General features: G+C 33.5%; 1 protein-coding gene across 1 annotated transcript in view; it reads right to left on the reverse strand.

Moving 5' to 3' along the window:
• Positions 1 to 14,399, reverse strand: part of LOC107594345 (type II inositol 3,4-bisphosphate 4-phosphatase-like) — a 117,705-nt gene that overhangs the window by 89,218 nt on the left and 14,088 nt on the right. The gene's annotated exons all lie outside the window — the stretch shown is intronic.

Here is a 14,399-nt window from a genome sequence, read left to right on the forward strand (position 1 = left end):
TAGAGGCACATTGGCAAATTACCCATCCATGAACATGACCTAGACAAATCTAATTGGCCCTGGGTCTCTTTATGACAACAGTAAATCAGAGAGTATTGTTATGAGAAGAGCTAGCGCTTTATGCTAATAGATCTGAATGAGACGCCATTAGCAACCCATTTTACTTCTGTAATGTGACACTTTTCTGAGTGAAACAGGATATTTCATGATTGAAAGAAACACAGGGACTTTTTATCCATCGGGGATTAATTAGAAAGCGACAAGTAGTCATTACATAGCAAAAATGGTGCTCGATGGTTGGAGGGGGTTAATAAAGTAAGAGGCATTCATGATGTTAGTCGAAAATTAAAGTCATTTCAGAGGCAGCGCAAGTTATTATGATGTGGTACTATTTTTTTAATATATATTTTTAACTTAAAGTCAGTGTCACTACATATCCTGTCATGCAAGAAGATCTTTGTGGAGTTTATGAACTTACATACACCACAAACGCAAAAGATTTTTGAACCTGCCACACCACTGTGCATTTAAAACAAGCAATATACAGTATATATATATATATATATAAAAAGTGACAGTAAAAATAATTACAAAATTACAAAGATTTCTATATATAAAAAAAAAATATATATATATATATATATATATATATATATATATATATACAAAACACACTACTATTCAAGTTTGCAGTCAATAATATATATTTTAAGAGATTAGTACTTTTGATCATTAAATTGATCAAAAGTGACAGTAAAGGCATTTATAATTAAAATTTTTTAATGTCATAATTTTGACTATTTCTGACATAATTTCATATTATGTCATAATTCTGAATTATCAAAGAATGATTTTGTGTTTGAAAAACAGACAACATATCTGGCAATCTCATGTCTAAAATGCAAGTTACTCAATATTAACTTTATTTATTGAACTCTTGTATAAAATTAATAACACACAATTATGATGCCTCCTTGTTACTTATTAACTTCTGGGAAATGGCTCCAGCCATTGTTGCACATTTTAATGTGACATTTTAATTTTAGTAACTGAGTCTTGGCATCTTTTGAGCTAACTACGTATACACATGTATCATGTACCAAAGTCCTGCAAAGTGTAAAAAAGGGCAAAGGAAAGAGCAGCAGTGGTGAGAATCATAAATCTTCTCACATACAGCATCACAAGACTTGATGATTTATGATGCCTTTAAACTCACAGCTGACTCTCACACTATTTCCCATTGTGATTAACAGCAGAGTCAATTATGAGAGGCAGAATTAATACTTCAAAGCTACACACGTCTTTATTTTGAGGTAGAGGGCATTTTAAGGATGCAGTGCTTTCCACACAGACAGGACCTGATAGTCAAGATACTGTATTGGTGCCTCTCACACAAGGACTGAGATAGGTTGAATTTGTACATGATATTCAAGAGGGAGAGACGTGAAAAGCTAAATGAAGAGCGACATTGAAAAGAAGCACTTCAGTGGAATGGATGAAACCAACCTTACTCTTCACCAGCCGACACACTGGGTTCTGTGTCAACCAAATAATCTATAATACCTGAAGAGAGCGATCCGTTAGCATTGCCATTCAGTTCAGTTTCTCGGCTGAAGTGCAATCTGCCATCTTTGCTTAAGAGCACTGAGATTCACAGTTTAGTTTTCCTTGACTGCCGTCAAGGAAGAAAAATAAAATACATTTAAAATAATAAAATTACTACATTTTAAAATAAATTATAAAACTAACTAAACTAAAATTAAATGAAATTAAATACAAAACTAAATTTTTAAATACAATAAAAAACTATGAAACTAACTTAAAATAAAAAACATAAATCAAAATAAAATAAATATAATTGTCACAAATTCGGTCTGTGGCCACCAGAGGTCGCCTTCTGATTATATTGACTCTCACACTACACAGACTTCCACATGTCACCACGGACTACATTTCCCATACTCCATTTCACTGATTACGTTTACACCTGCAGTCAATTACACCCACTATAAGAATCAGTCTCAAACAACCACTCACGGCCGAGTATTGTAAGCACATATCGCTACCCTAGCTGATGGCTACTTTACGCAGCCTGCTCTAGTTTTCATAGTCTACTCATTGTCATAGTCTTGCCTTGCCTGCTTTCCCGTGTTCGGATTCTTGCCTGAGTATTTTGGATTACCCTTTCGTCTTGTCTTTTGGATTATGTTTGCACCTTGCCTGGACTATTGCTTGTGTTCCTCGGATTACCCCTCTTGTCCAGCCCTCTGGATTACGTTCACCATCGATCTACCCACGCCTGTTTAACGGATTACTCTTGTGTCTCGCCTGTGCCATATCAGTTTGCTGGTGTTCGACCCTGCCTGTTTCTGACCATGTCTTTTAATAAAGCTTTGCAAATGGATCCGCACGTCTCACGTCTTGTTCGCCCCGTAACAATAATACAAAACTAAAAAGTACATAATTAACTTAAAAATAAAATACAAACAAATTGAAAAATAAAATAAAATACAAAACTAAATAAAATAAAATGTATAAACATGTATGAGCTCCTGGCTCATAGGTTAAAATAAAAACAAAAGGTTCAAAATAAAATTATATGTAATGAAATGTATATAATAAAATAAAATAAAATGTATAAACATGTATGAGCAGCTAGCTCATGGGTCAAAATAAAAACAAAAGGTCCAAAAGAAAATGTTATCATAAAAAAGCCCCACATATAAATTAACAGTACATTAAACAATTCTGACATTCATTTACGTCCATGGCTGAAAAAGTAAAGTCAAATAAAGTAAATACTGTTGTAAACGTGTTACAAAAACTGTCATACATTCTTGATTCTTGGTATTATTCCACAACTCATTAGGAATCAGAAACTGCGTTTCCCCCTCGCTAGTTCAATCAAAAAACAATGTTGCGAACCGGTTAATAAAAAATACACTGAAACGATCCGACTCAAAAGAACGATTCATTCATGAATCAGACATTGCCAGTCGACTCCTTTTATGGATGATCAGTCAAAAAGGACCAGCGGTGAAGTTGTAACACAGTCTCAGTCTTGTTCTGCCTTTATTTCTCCCAAGTTCTCCCATACGTCTCACCACACCTGCAAGAAATCCTTCGATTTTTGACCTACATAAAAAGTCTGTGCTAAAAACAGCTCGCTGGTTTTATGATAGTGTGTATGAGTAATGCTGGCACGATTCTGGAGAGCAAATGAGTGAGAGCTACTCTGGATCCTTGTAAATGAATGAGCCGTTTCTTCCCTGTGTTTTTCCCATGACTCAGCAGTAAATGCATTCGGGTGGCAGTCTCAATCAGTGCATCGACACACTGAGCGTCTGAACAGAAAGTTGCAGAAATCGACTGAGCAGATGCTTGTTTTGGAGCATTTCCAGTCTTTCTAAACAGACGCTATGCAACAGCTACTCATGAATACGAACAACCAGTCCCCTTGCTATTTTTACAGTGGAACATATAAAATGAATTGAATTCATTCAAAAACCATGCTGCAGGCTGCGGTGAGAGGACGCTGGCCGGCCGGGGGTTTATCGGTCCGCTCAATATTACTCTGTATGAAAGCGGGCACCTGATGGATGCCGCTGAGTGCTGTGAAAGGTCATTCGTCAGTTGATTTCCAAGGGCTGTTAAAATCTCAACCTTAAACAAGGTCATGTTATGAAGCTCATTTCCAAAGACTCAGTGCTATAACTGTGTATTATAGACCCTATATGTTTCATTCTAGAAAGGTGGTGATCTTTTAAAAAAAGGGTAATTGAGAAATAGGTCAGTCCGTGTATGTGGGATCATTATTAGGGCGAACGCGAAACCTGTCAAGAACACGTCTAGGTCAGATTTAACCCTACAATCACAAGAAAGGTTGAGAAATACTATTATACATAAAAAAAAGTGCAGTCAATTTTTTAAGAACTAAAAATTGAACATTAAAACTAAAAATTCTGGAAATAATTCAAGAAGTAAACATTTAAATTAAACATTTAAAAATTAACATGACCGTTATGATAATGAAAGAAAATAAATACAAATACATAAATAAATGACAAAACCTTTCAGGGTCATATTTAACTCTAAAATCAAAAGAAAGAAATGAGGAATTATATTTAGCATTTTTAGTCTATTTTTATATTAAGTCAATTTTTTTTATTTTAGTCTATTTTTATATTTAGATATTTTGAATTGTGATATTATTAACATGATAAATTAAATTTCCCTAATACACACACACACACACACACACACACACACACACACATATATATATATATATATATTAAAATAGGCCTTTAAAATAGACTTTTCTTCATAAAAACAAATAAATGAATAAATAATTATTTCTTTTTATGTTAGATTTTGATGTGAAATGTGACATGTTTTCCTGAGATTCACACACTGCATGCTGAAAGGACATGTATAAACTAGTGAATTCAGGTAAACATTTCGAGATTAAACTCCCCCAGCTATTCAGTGCGTTCTGTTTGAGGATCTTGTCTGGCACAGCTTTTACTGAGGCTTATGAATCGAGGCTCGGTGTTTGGTGCAGTCTTTCATTTCCATAAAGCTTCATTATGTACACCATGCATTTGGTTGCGAGTCAATTTGCGAAGGCATTTGTGAGGCAAGCTCCAATCAATGACAATCTAATGAGAGCGCCAGTCATAGTGCAGAAATCAGGAAGCCAGTCATTGACCTCATCACAGTCCAGCGCAGTAATTGTGCTCGGTTATCAACTAGATTTGCACGTTTCCTGTACCTGGGAATTCTGTTATCTATTTATGTTATTCGTTATGAGATAATACGTTGCGAAGCGAGCTGTGAATTGGCTCATGAAGAGGCCCAGATGGAATCTGAAGATGACTTCTTTTGCACATTTTCTCCATTTTTGGACAAATCTGTGGAATTTAAAGAATGGATTTAAACACGGTAAAATGTGTTAAACCAAACAGAGAGTACTTCAGTCTTATCGGCAGCTGAAAGCATGATCAAATTAGCAGATATATTTAATAAAACAGTGAAAAGGTCAGGCATTTCTAGAACTTTGTGCAAGAGGGAGAAAAACCTTTTAAGCGAGCTCAGATTGATTTTGCTCATGTGTTTGAGTTGTGCAACTTTCAGAAATATCTGTCTTATAGCTGATGAGCACCAACAAAATAATGAAAATTATAATCAGTTTGACCAATATTTTTACTCATATTCTTATTCTGCCTGAGCAGGTATCATTTAATAGATAAATGCTCAAATCTGATTGTCCAAAACCAAAAGTAAAACTGAAAATACTTGTTGCAATTCTATTATTAAATATTTAAAAAAGAATGATTGGTATGATAAAGAAAATAAATAAAAAATACAAAAATAAATACAAATCTAAAATAAAAAATACTGCACTACTATAAATATCAGTTGATAACATTAATACAATTCATATAATTGGTGTGATATCTTAAATAAATAACACTATAAAAAATATTAGTTTAAAACCTTTAAAATAGTATTAATATAATTAGTTTGATACCTTAAAAATAAAAATTTTAATAATATAATAATAATTTGAATTATAAAATAAAATACAAAAATGGTAATATATTGTAAACAGCATCAGCTGATAACTTTAAATAATAATATTAATATAATTGGTGTTATATAGTAGAAGGAACAAATAAATTAATTAATAATAAAGTACATAAAGTAAAATATAAAAACAAAAAAACTATAAACATTTCGGTTGATAACCTTAAAATAACAATATTATTATAATTAGTGTGATGTCTTAAAAAAACTAATAAATAATATTTTAATAAAAAAAAAAACATTAAAATGGTAATATAAAAACATTACCTTAAAATAATAGTAATATAATTACTGTGATATCTTAAAAAAACTAATAAATAATATTATAAAATATAAAATTACATTAGAAAAATAATATAAAGAACATCAGTCGATAACCTTAAAATAGTAATATGAATGTAATTAGTGTTATATGGTAAAATAAATAAATAATAATATAAAAATATATGAAAGTAATACACAAAATATAAAAAATATTTGTCAATAACCATAAAACAACCTGAAGGATTTTAATACATAAAATGTTTGTTAGTAAGCCACGTGTAAATAGGAACGCTGTCAAAATGCTAGCAAATCAAATCAGGCAATTTGCTGGCCTTAGGAATTATATCATTTCTGGAAACATTTTGCCACTATATGTGAGCAATGCGATCAGATCAGCCACTCAAGCACAAGCAACATTAAGACATTTAACACATTTCAGTGGCATTGTGTCAATAATAACAAACCAAACAGCCTACTGGTAGTCGCCACATCACACGGCTGCTCTTTTGCATAATTCATACAGTGACTCATCACAGCAGCTCCCCGTGAGAAAAGACGCCTCGCACGTTTCTCTTCACAGTTTGTCAACGCAGCTGAAAATGTGTTTTTACAAGTCACTTGTTCTATCAGCTCAGCAAGTTCACAGTAGACTCGGTAAAGAGCAGCAGCAGTCACACTCCACTCCACAACATCTCTATCCTCCAGCGTTTTACTCTCCACAAACATCTAAAAAAGACCATCAAAATCTCTCCCACACCGTCCGAGACCACCAGCACCCTCAGATCTTGAGAATGCAAATAACAAGCTCACCTTCACAGCTGAAGGTCCTGGCCCGTGCTCGTGAACGTGAAAGTGTCTCAGGCCAGTCAAAATGTCAAGCGAACGACAGCTTCCTGCAGGGGAAAGTGAGCAAAAGGTACCACAGACTAAAAATACCCTGTTCTGCGGGGCTGGACGGAAATAGCTTAAAGGTAAGGGCTAAGTCTCAAAAATAAGACTCGAGACACTCCAGTTGGGGACACGGCATCTTTTAGAAACTCTAAAAGCCTTTAGTGTCAGTGAAGAGCCCAAGTACTTATAGTTTACACCCCACACATGCATAATGAAGCATTCAAAACATGCTGTGTTATGAAAAGTGCAAGACTCCTGCAAAAGAATAGTATGTCAGTCATTATGGGTTTTATGTAAGCAATCCTAAACATAACAGGGATCGATCATCTTTGGGTCAATGTTAAACATAATTTCCAGCAAAATATGGCAATAGCTGGACTGTTTTTGAACAATACTGAGGTACTATTGTTCAAAAAATGGTTATGTTTCAAATTTCAGAATCTTTCTTTCATTGTAATTTCTATTTATATGATAATGATTACAAAGTTTAGCCGAAACTGTTTGTCGTGATAATTTTATATAAGAAATTGTCCACACATGTTTTATTTTATATCAAATAAATAAACTAAATATATAAAAAATAAAAAATTAAATCTAAAAGACTGAATCTCATGATGCCCAATCGACCATCCATTTTTTTCCCAAAATAAAAAATAAGAAATTATATTTTGCATATGTTAAGCCTTTTAGGACAATAATTTAAGACAATTAAGATGCTATTATTTGACATTACTTTCATGATAATTAATTATATTTTCTTCTCAAATTCTCATCAGTGGCATTTTAGTATCATTGAGATTCTATTATAGTTTTTATTAATATTTTGAAATAGTTTTTATTTTTATATTTTCAGTTTTTCTTTTTCATTTTACATAAATTTTTTTGTCGTTTTGTCATTTTTAATAGTCTTCATTTTTTAGATATGTCAATATAGTTTTTATTATTTTTAATTTCAGTAGTTTATTTTAATCTTAGTTTTAGTTTTAGTTAACTATAATAACCCTGATTCTCATAACTAACTATAGTACAACACCAGTGAAACACTATGATGTACTGTATAAACACTTTCCAATTTCAATAATATATATTTATTATTTTTATTCATGTATTTATTTATTGTATTACAGTAATGAGGATAAAAAATCTTGATGTTCCTAAAAAAGAAAATAATAATAATAATAATAAATGCAACAAATCCTGATGCTCCTAATAATAATAATAATAATAATGAACTATAATATAAATATAAATAAAATGTAATATATCATAAGATATTTATTACTTTTAATTATTGGGTAAAATGTGACTCGACTTCTTGAGAATTTTTATGAGATTCGTCCTTTTACTAGTAAATGTAAAGTACTTCAGCCTGTCGTGAGTCAGTCATAAGTCCAGTCAAACAGAAAACACTGACACCTGAGCTGAGACTGTCATCTGTGTGTGTGTGTGTGTGATGAGTGTGAGTGTGAGTGTGTGTGTGTGTGTTTGTGTGTGCTGCGCTGTGGGGAGGGAGTAGGATGTTGATGTGAGTCAGTGATATTGACAGTCTGGGTTGTTAGCATTCCTCCCGCTCGCTCCTGAAAGTCACCAGGATTAGATTGATCAGAGCTGATGCAATCCCAGCAGCGCAGCAGGGATGTCCTCCGACAACCGCCACTAATCCATCGGCACGCACGCATGCAGGCCACTCTCATTACAACACATAACATCAGTGCCTTACTAAAGCAAGAACACATGGGCATTTACACTGCACAAACAACAACGGGTGTCTTAATCGTCTTAGCTTCGGTTAAAGCCAAAAAACTTTCTTTACAGCAGTGTTTCCCACCCACTGTGCCGTGGCAGGTTGTCAGATGTGCCATTGGAAAATTATCATAAATTCCTATCTCTGTTACATTTCGTTATTATTATTATTGTAAATCAGTGCTACTGGTCATCCTTATGTCTGTGGGTTTTACAAATATTTAACCAATGAAAAGCAATCAAAAGAGCTTGTGACTAAACCACATAACGCCATTGGATCCTCAAACAGTCAGCGAAGCCTCATAACTCAACCCGCCTCCAATCAGAATGAATGCAAGAGTATGTTTGATGTCTGATGTTGAATAAGTACAGCGATTTCTTTACTCAAGAAACACTATGTCTATAAAGGCTCATTTTTTGAGTTTGAAGAGCGGAGAAGAGTTAGCATTTGCCGTCTAGTTGTAGCCAATAAACCTGTGCATAGCAGTTCATCTTTTATATCATGAGATTCTGGCCAAATGTATTCAACAAAAAGACAATCCCATACAGCTACCATAAACTTTAGAGCCTGTAAGTTGATGAAAACGTAATGCAGGGCACTTACTGACTCTGATTCCATCATTCGATGGTAAAAAACCTTGTTAACTCCATTTGAGCATGATTTTCATGCTTTCGTGGGATTCTTTACTTATCAAAACTGTGCCGCGGCAGAAAACAGGTTGGAAACACTGCTTTACAGCATGAGGCCAAAGCAAAAGCCTTTTTAAATTCCACAAAAAACGTTCTATTCTCCAGTTCTTTAGAAAACCATTGCAAGAATATATTGATAAGCCTGAACTTAAATGATTTTAGCAAATGGCTGCAATATAACAAAGAGTGAAAAATTTAAGGGGGTCTGAATACTTTCCGTACCCACTGTATGCTGGCTATTCACAATATATTTGCAAAAATGTTGCTGACGTAATAAAATTAACAAGATGATTGTAATGTGCTAATGCTGATGTAATTCTTTATATTTTTTTGGCCATTAAATTGCTAAAGGATTGAAAGGCTTGGTTGAAATAATGGTGGCCACACAAAATATTGACACTTTGGGCCCAATTTGGACATTTTCACTTAGGGGTGTACTCACTTTTGTGGCCAGTGGTTTAGACATTAATGGCTGTGTGTTGAGTTATTTTGAGGGGACAGCAAATTTACATTGTTATACAAGCTGTACACTCACTACTTTACATTGTAGCAAAGTGTTATTGTGAGGGGTGTACTCACTTCTGTGAGATACTGTATAATATATATATATACATATATATATATATATATATATATATATATATATATATATATATATATATACACACATACACATGTATATTAAATAATAGTACAAATTCAGAATAAATAAATCTATACATAAAAATATAATAATAATAATAATAATAATACAACGTTATATGTTTCAACATTTAGAGACACACACACACACACTAAATAACAGTAAAAATCCAGAATAATAAATAAATAAATCTAAATATACATTAGGGTGCTTTATATTTCTCCATTAAATTGCCCAAGGATCACATAATTTGCTTGAAATGTATATATTGTTGCTGTAACTCCAGATTTTAAGTTTTCAGGTTTCTCATAATTTTGGGAAGCCTGTAGAAGGAACCTTTGAAAAACCTTTATCTGTAGTAGCGTAAGATGCAATCAACTGTATAATGATTGTTCCTGTAAATATGGTCCTTCCAAAATGATCATTAGAGGCCTGATTGCCTGCTCGCCTCCATTATGATCTGCTCTGCACAAAATCACCACGCTTGGCATCCCTGTCAGAGATGAAACACACTATTTCTTCTTCAGTGAAATCACTGCAGACATGAACGTGTGTGTGTGTCTGTGTGAGCGCGTGCCGCACCGAAGCCTTTCATTCGGCGGTCATTAAAACAGTAAGCAGCTCCTCCAGCTTGGCCCGCGTGTCAGACTGTGACGAGCCGAGCTTATCCCCATTCCACCGGTGGCAGAGCCCACTTCCACTGCATACGCTCCTCTGTCAGCCATTTTAACTCCGCGTGGAGGAGCTCTGTCTAATACCGCCAGACTAACAATTTCGAAAAATGTCAGAGCCATGAGAAATGGACCACGCTCCTCTGACAGTGCGCTCACCGTGGGCTAAATGTCAAAGCGCGATGGGCCGGCTCGCCACTCTCTCACCTCAATAAACAGATCGCTGTTTGTTTACCGTAATCCATGCGAGCGGCCTTCATCTGAACCTCTGTTAGGAATGCAAACTCATTGGCCGTAGCAGGTCATTAAGCATAACAACAGTTTCGGCGCAGATACAGGCGTGTTTGGCATTAGCATGTTGCCAAGCTAACAACCTGACCCTCCAGTAAGCATACAAACACACAGCATAGTTATTTAGTCATATTTAATACATGTTAATATTAAAAACGAAAGAAATAATCAATATGATTAGGGATAGAGCATAATCAGACAGTGATTATCATAAATACTGACAGGGTATTTAAGTAGAAAACAATCAGCCTAGCAACAAAACAGTATGTTTCCATAAACTAAAGTAAAATAAAAATATGAAATATGTAGTTTGGGCAAAAACTAGATTGACGTAACAAATGTGATACTAATTAAATATACTTAATTAGTAATAATATCTATATTTACTTATTAATACTTACTTAAATGATATTATATACATTTTTTTTTAATTATTGTTGAAATGAGCAGTCCACTGAACGGCAAGTTGAAGAACCCATGTGCAGTTTATTCAAAAATAATCCCAAAATCCAAACATAATCCAAACAGAGACTTGACTTGAACAGACTTGACTTAGCATGGAACAGACTAGACTCACCGACAGCAGGTTACATACATTCAATACACGACCAGAGACAATGGCAACATGATGGTTGCTTATAGCAAACAATACAGGCAGGGCCTAAAATTAACACTCGCCAAGCGCCAAATGAGAGTAAAAATCGACGTTGGTGAGTATATGTAACAGTGTCAGTCGCCAGGTGGCGGGTAAAACTTTTCCGAAATATAACAATGCAATTTAGTGGGAACAACAGTCAGTTTTAAAAGGGATTCGCTTTTTCTGACGTAAGCGAATAAAATAATCTTTTCCGAAGACGAGCTCATCCTGATTGGTTAGCTTTTCTGTCATTTCTGTGCATTAGGTTTTAAAGAGACAGCGTTGCTTTTAAAGCAAAACCCGCTAAAGTCTGTCATTGATGTAAATCAAAGAACAAAAGAAAAAGAGAAATCACTGGACTGCTCTAGTCGCTGATTAATAAAGATTAATCTGTATAATTTATGCATATACAATTTATAGTTTATGTGAATATTGTTTTAAAATCACTTAATATTTCAGAGGCTATTAAATGTTAAAAATAATGGCTTTCAATTATACTGTAATGTTGAATGGCTATAATTAATAGGTAAAGTTGAGGAGAAATGCATTTAATAGAGACACCAGTAGCAGTATTGGTATCAATACTTCATTAATAATAGGCTACTTAGCAAAAAGATGCCATTAAAAACATATTTAAAATATACTATCTTTATGTTGTTTCTACATAAATATATTGGAGGTTCAATGTGAAATTCTGACAATATGAATATGTGATCAATCATGATTAATTACAAAAAAAATTGATTTTTTTTTAAATCAATTGACAGAAAGCACTAATATTAACCTTTTATAGATTTTAGATTTCAATTTAATTTCAAATTTTATAGGTCCCCCCAGAAAGAGATCGGGACGGCCCCCGCCCCCTTGCTTAGTTTGCCGAAAACATGTAAAGGAAAGGATCTCAATGTTTTTTAGGGACAAAAAAAAAAGATAAATCAATAAATCTGTTTTTTTTTCTTCTTTTTTTTGTAAGTAAAGTAAAGGATAAATTAAAAACATTGTAAATATGTTTAGTCATAGTAGTAGTAATGACTGCCTGTTTTTGCAAAAAGAGTTTCATGGCCGGTATAAAAAATCTTTTAGCCGGTAAATTTGATCACGCCATTGGCAGGTGTGGCAAAAAGTTAGTTTTAGGCCCTGAATACAGGTCACATGACAAGAACCAACCAATGAGAACATGACACATGAACTAAGGAACCAATCAGAACATAACACAGAGAAAAGGATAGCACATGACATGATCACATGAGGGGCAAGGAACACATGACAAACCAGGAAACTAAACTAAGAGCATGAATACAAAGCAAAAGACATGAACACCAACACAACCCAAAACAAACTCTGACAATTGTTTTTGTAATATATAATTATTATTGTTATTATATTACTATTAATTCATTTTAAAATGACTATAAAATCATATTAATGCATATTTTAATCCTGACATAGTGTTTAAGTAGAATCAGCATAGCAAAAATATGGTATGTTTCCATGGACAAAAGTAAAAATATGCAATTAAGCAATTATTATACAAACATTTCTGACCGCTCAGATTCAAGGGAGTGGTGTATAATATTAAATATAAGTGTATAATATTAAATAAGATTCAAAATTCAATACTTTATATTAATATTTCATTTTAAAGAATTGTTATTTTTCTTATTCTCATTATTATATAATTATTACAGAAATATTTCATTTTAATATTATGCATATTTTAACCCTGGCAACAAAATAAAACAATCGGCCTAACAACAAAACGACATGTTTCTATCGACACAAGTAAAAACATACAGACATTATATAAATAATAAAATATCTGGATGATCAGATTTGTCACTAAATAAAACAGTAAAAAAAAGATTAAAAAAGTATTTATACAAAAAAAAAGTACTGTTCATATTTTATTTAAATTGTTTTTATAATTATTTATTAATCAATTACTGCATTTTATTTACACAAATAATTACAAAGTACATTTGTAGTCAATATTTCTTTTTGTCCATCATCCTGGATGGATTCATCTGCAGTCTTCTCCTCAAAAGATAAACAATACTACTTCAGAATGTATTGAAATAAAAGTAAAAAAATTATGCTGCCTACCAAAATAATTTATGCAAAATAATTATGCTGCCTATATTTCAGTATCAGGAGTGTGCCTATGATGACTTTAAACGCTGCCTATTTTATGTCATGTCATAAAATATTTTTAATATGACTGAATATGTATTTAACATGATAACAATTTAATAGAAACATTGCAAGTTACTAATTCTAACGCTTACGTTTCCTTAGTTATTCAAATAGCAGCTACAGAAAACGAGCAAAGTACATTTACATGATCAAAGAACATCATCACTGACTGCGCAACACTGTAAAAATGCGGAAAAAGAAACATGATGGAAATATGAAAGCCCTAATATTAATTGGATAATAATACTATCCTGATAACAATACTACTACTACTACTACTACTAATAGTCTTGCTATTGTCAAAGGCATAAGCCACAGACGATATCTCTGACTATCATCGATACACGATACTATTGTCTATCGGCACAACTCTACTGCTTACTTAGTTTTTGAAACCACAGTCTCAAACATTAACGTTTTTACAGACACAGCTAGAACAAGATGTGCGACATGGTCCAGAAAGCATGTGAATCTCAAGATGAGCTGCAGATGTGGACGTGTCCATGCATTATATTTCCAGATAGTTCCATTCCACTGCATGCAGCATGCAAACCAGCACTAAATGACACCGAGGTCAAGTCATGCAAGAAAACCAAACCATCCAGCCAGTAACATATGCAAGTGTCAGATAACACACCACAAAACTCAACACTTCTGCTACGGGCTGAAATCAGCTGTCCCTGTCGGCACGCTGCATGAAACCCGGCGACATCAAACCCAACCAGAGCATGCATGGATATTACTCCCTGAGAGAACGCTTGTGTGCTTGCAGTGTGTAACAAGTGGT

Source organism: Sinocyclocheilus grahami, unplaced genomic scaffold, assembly GCF_001515645.1.
Source record: "Sinocyclocheilus grahami isolate Dianchi unplaced genomic scaffold, SAMN03320097.WGS_v1.1 scaffold181.1, whole genome shotgun sequence".
NCBI classification, from domain to species: Eukaryota; Metazoa; Chordata; class Actinopteri; order Cypriniformes; family Cyprinidae; genus Sinocyclocheilus; species Sinocyclocheilus grahami.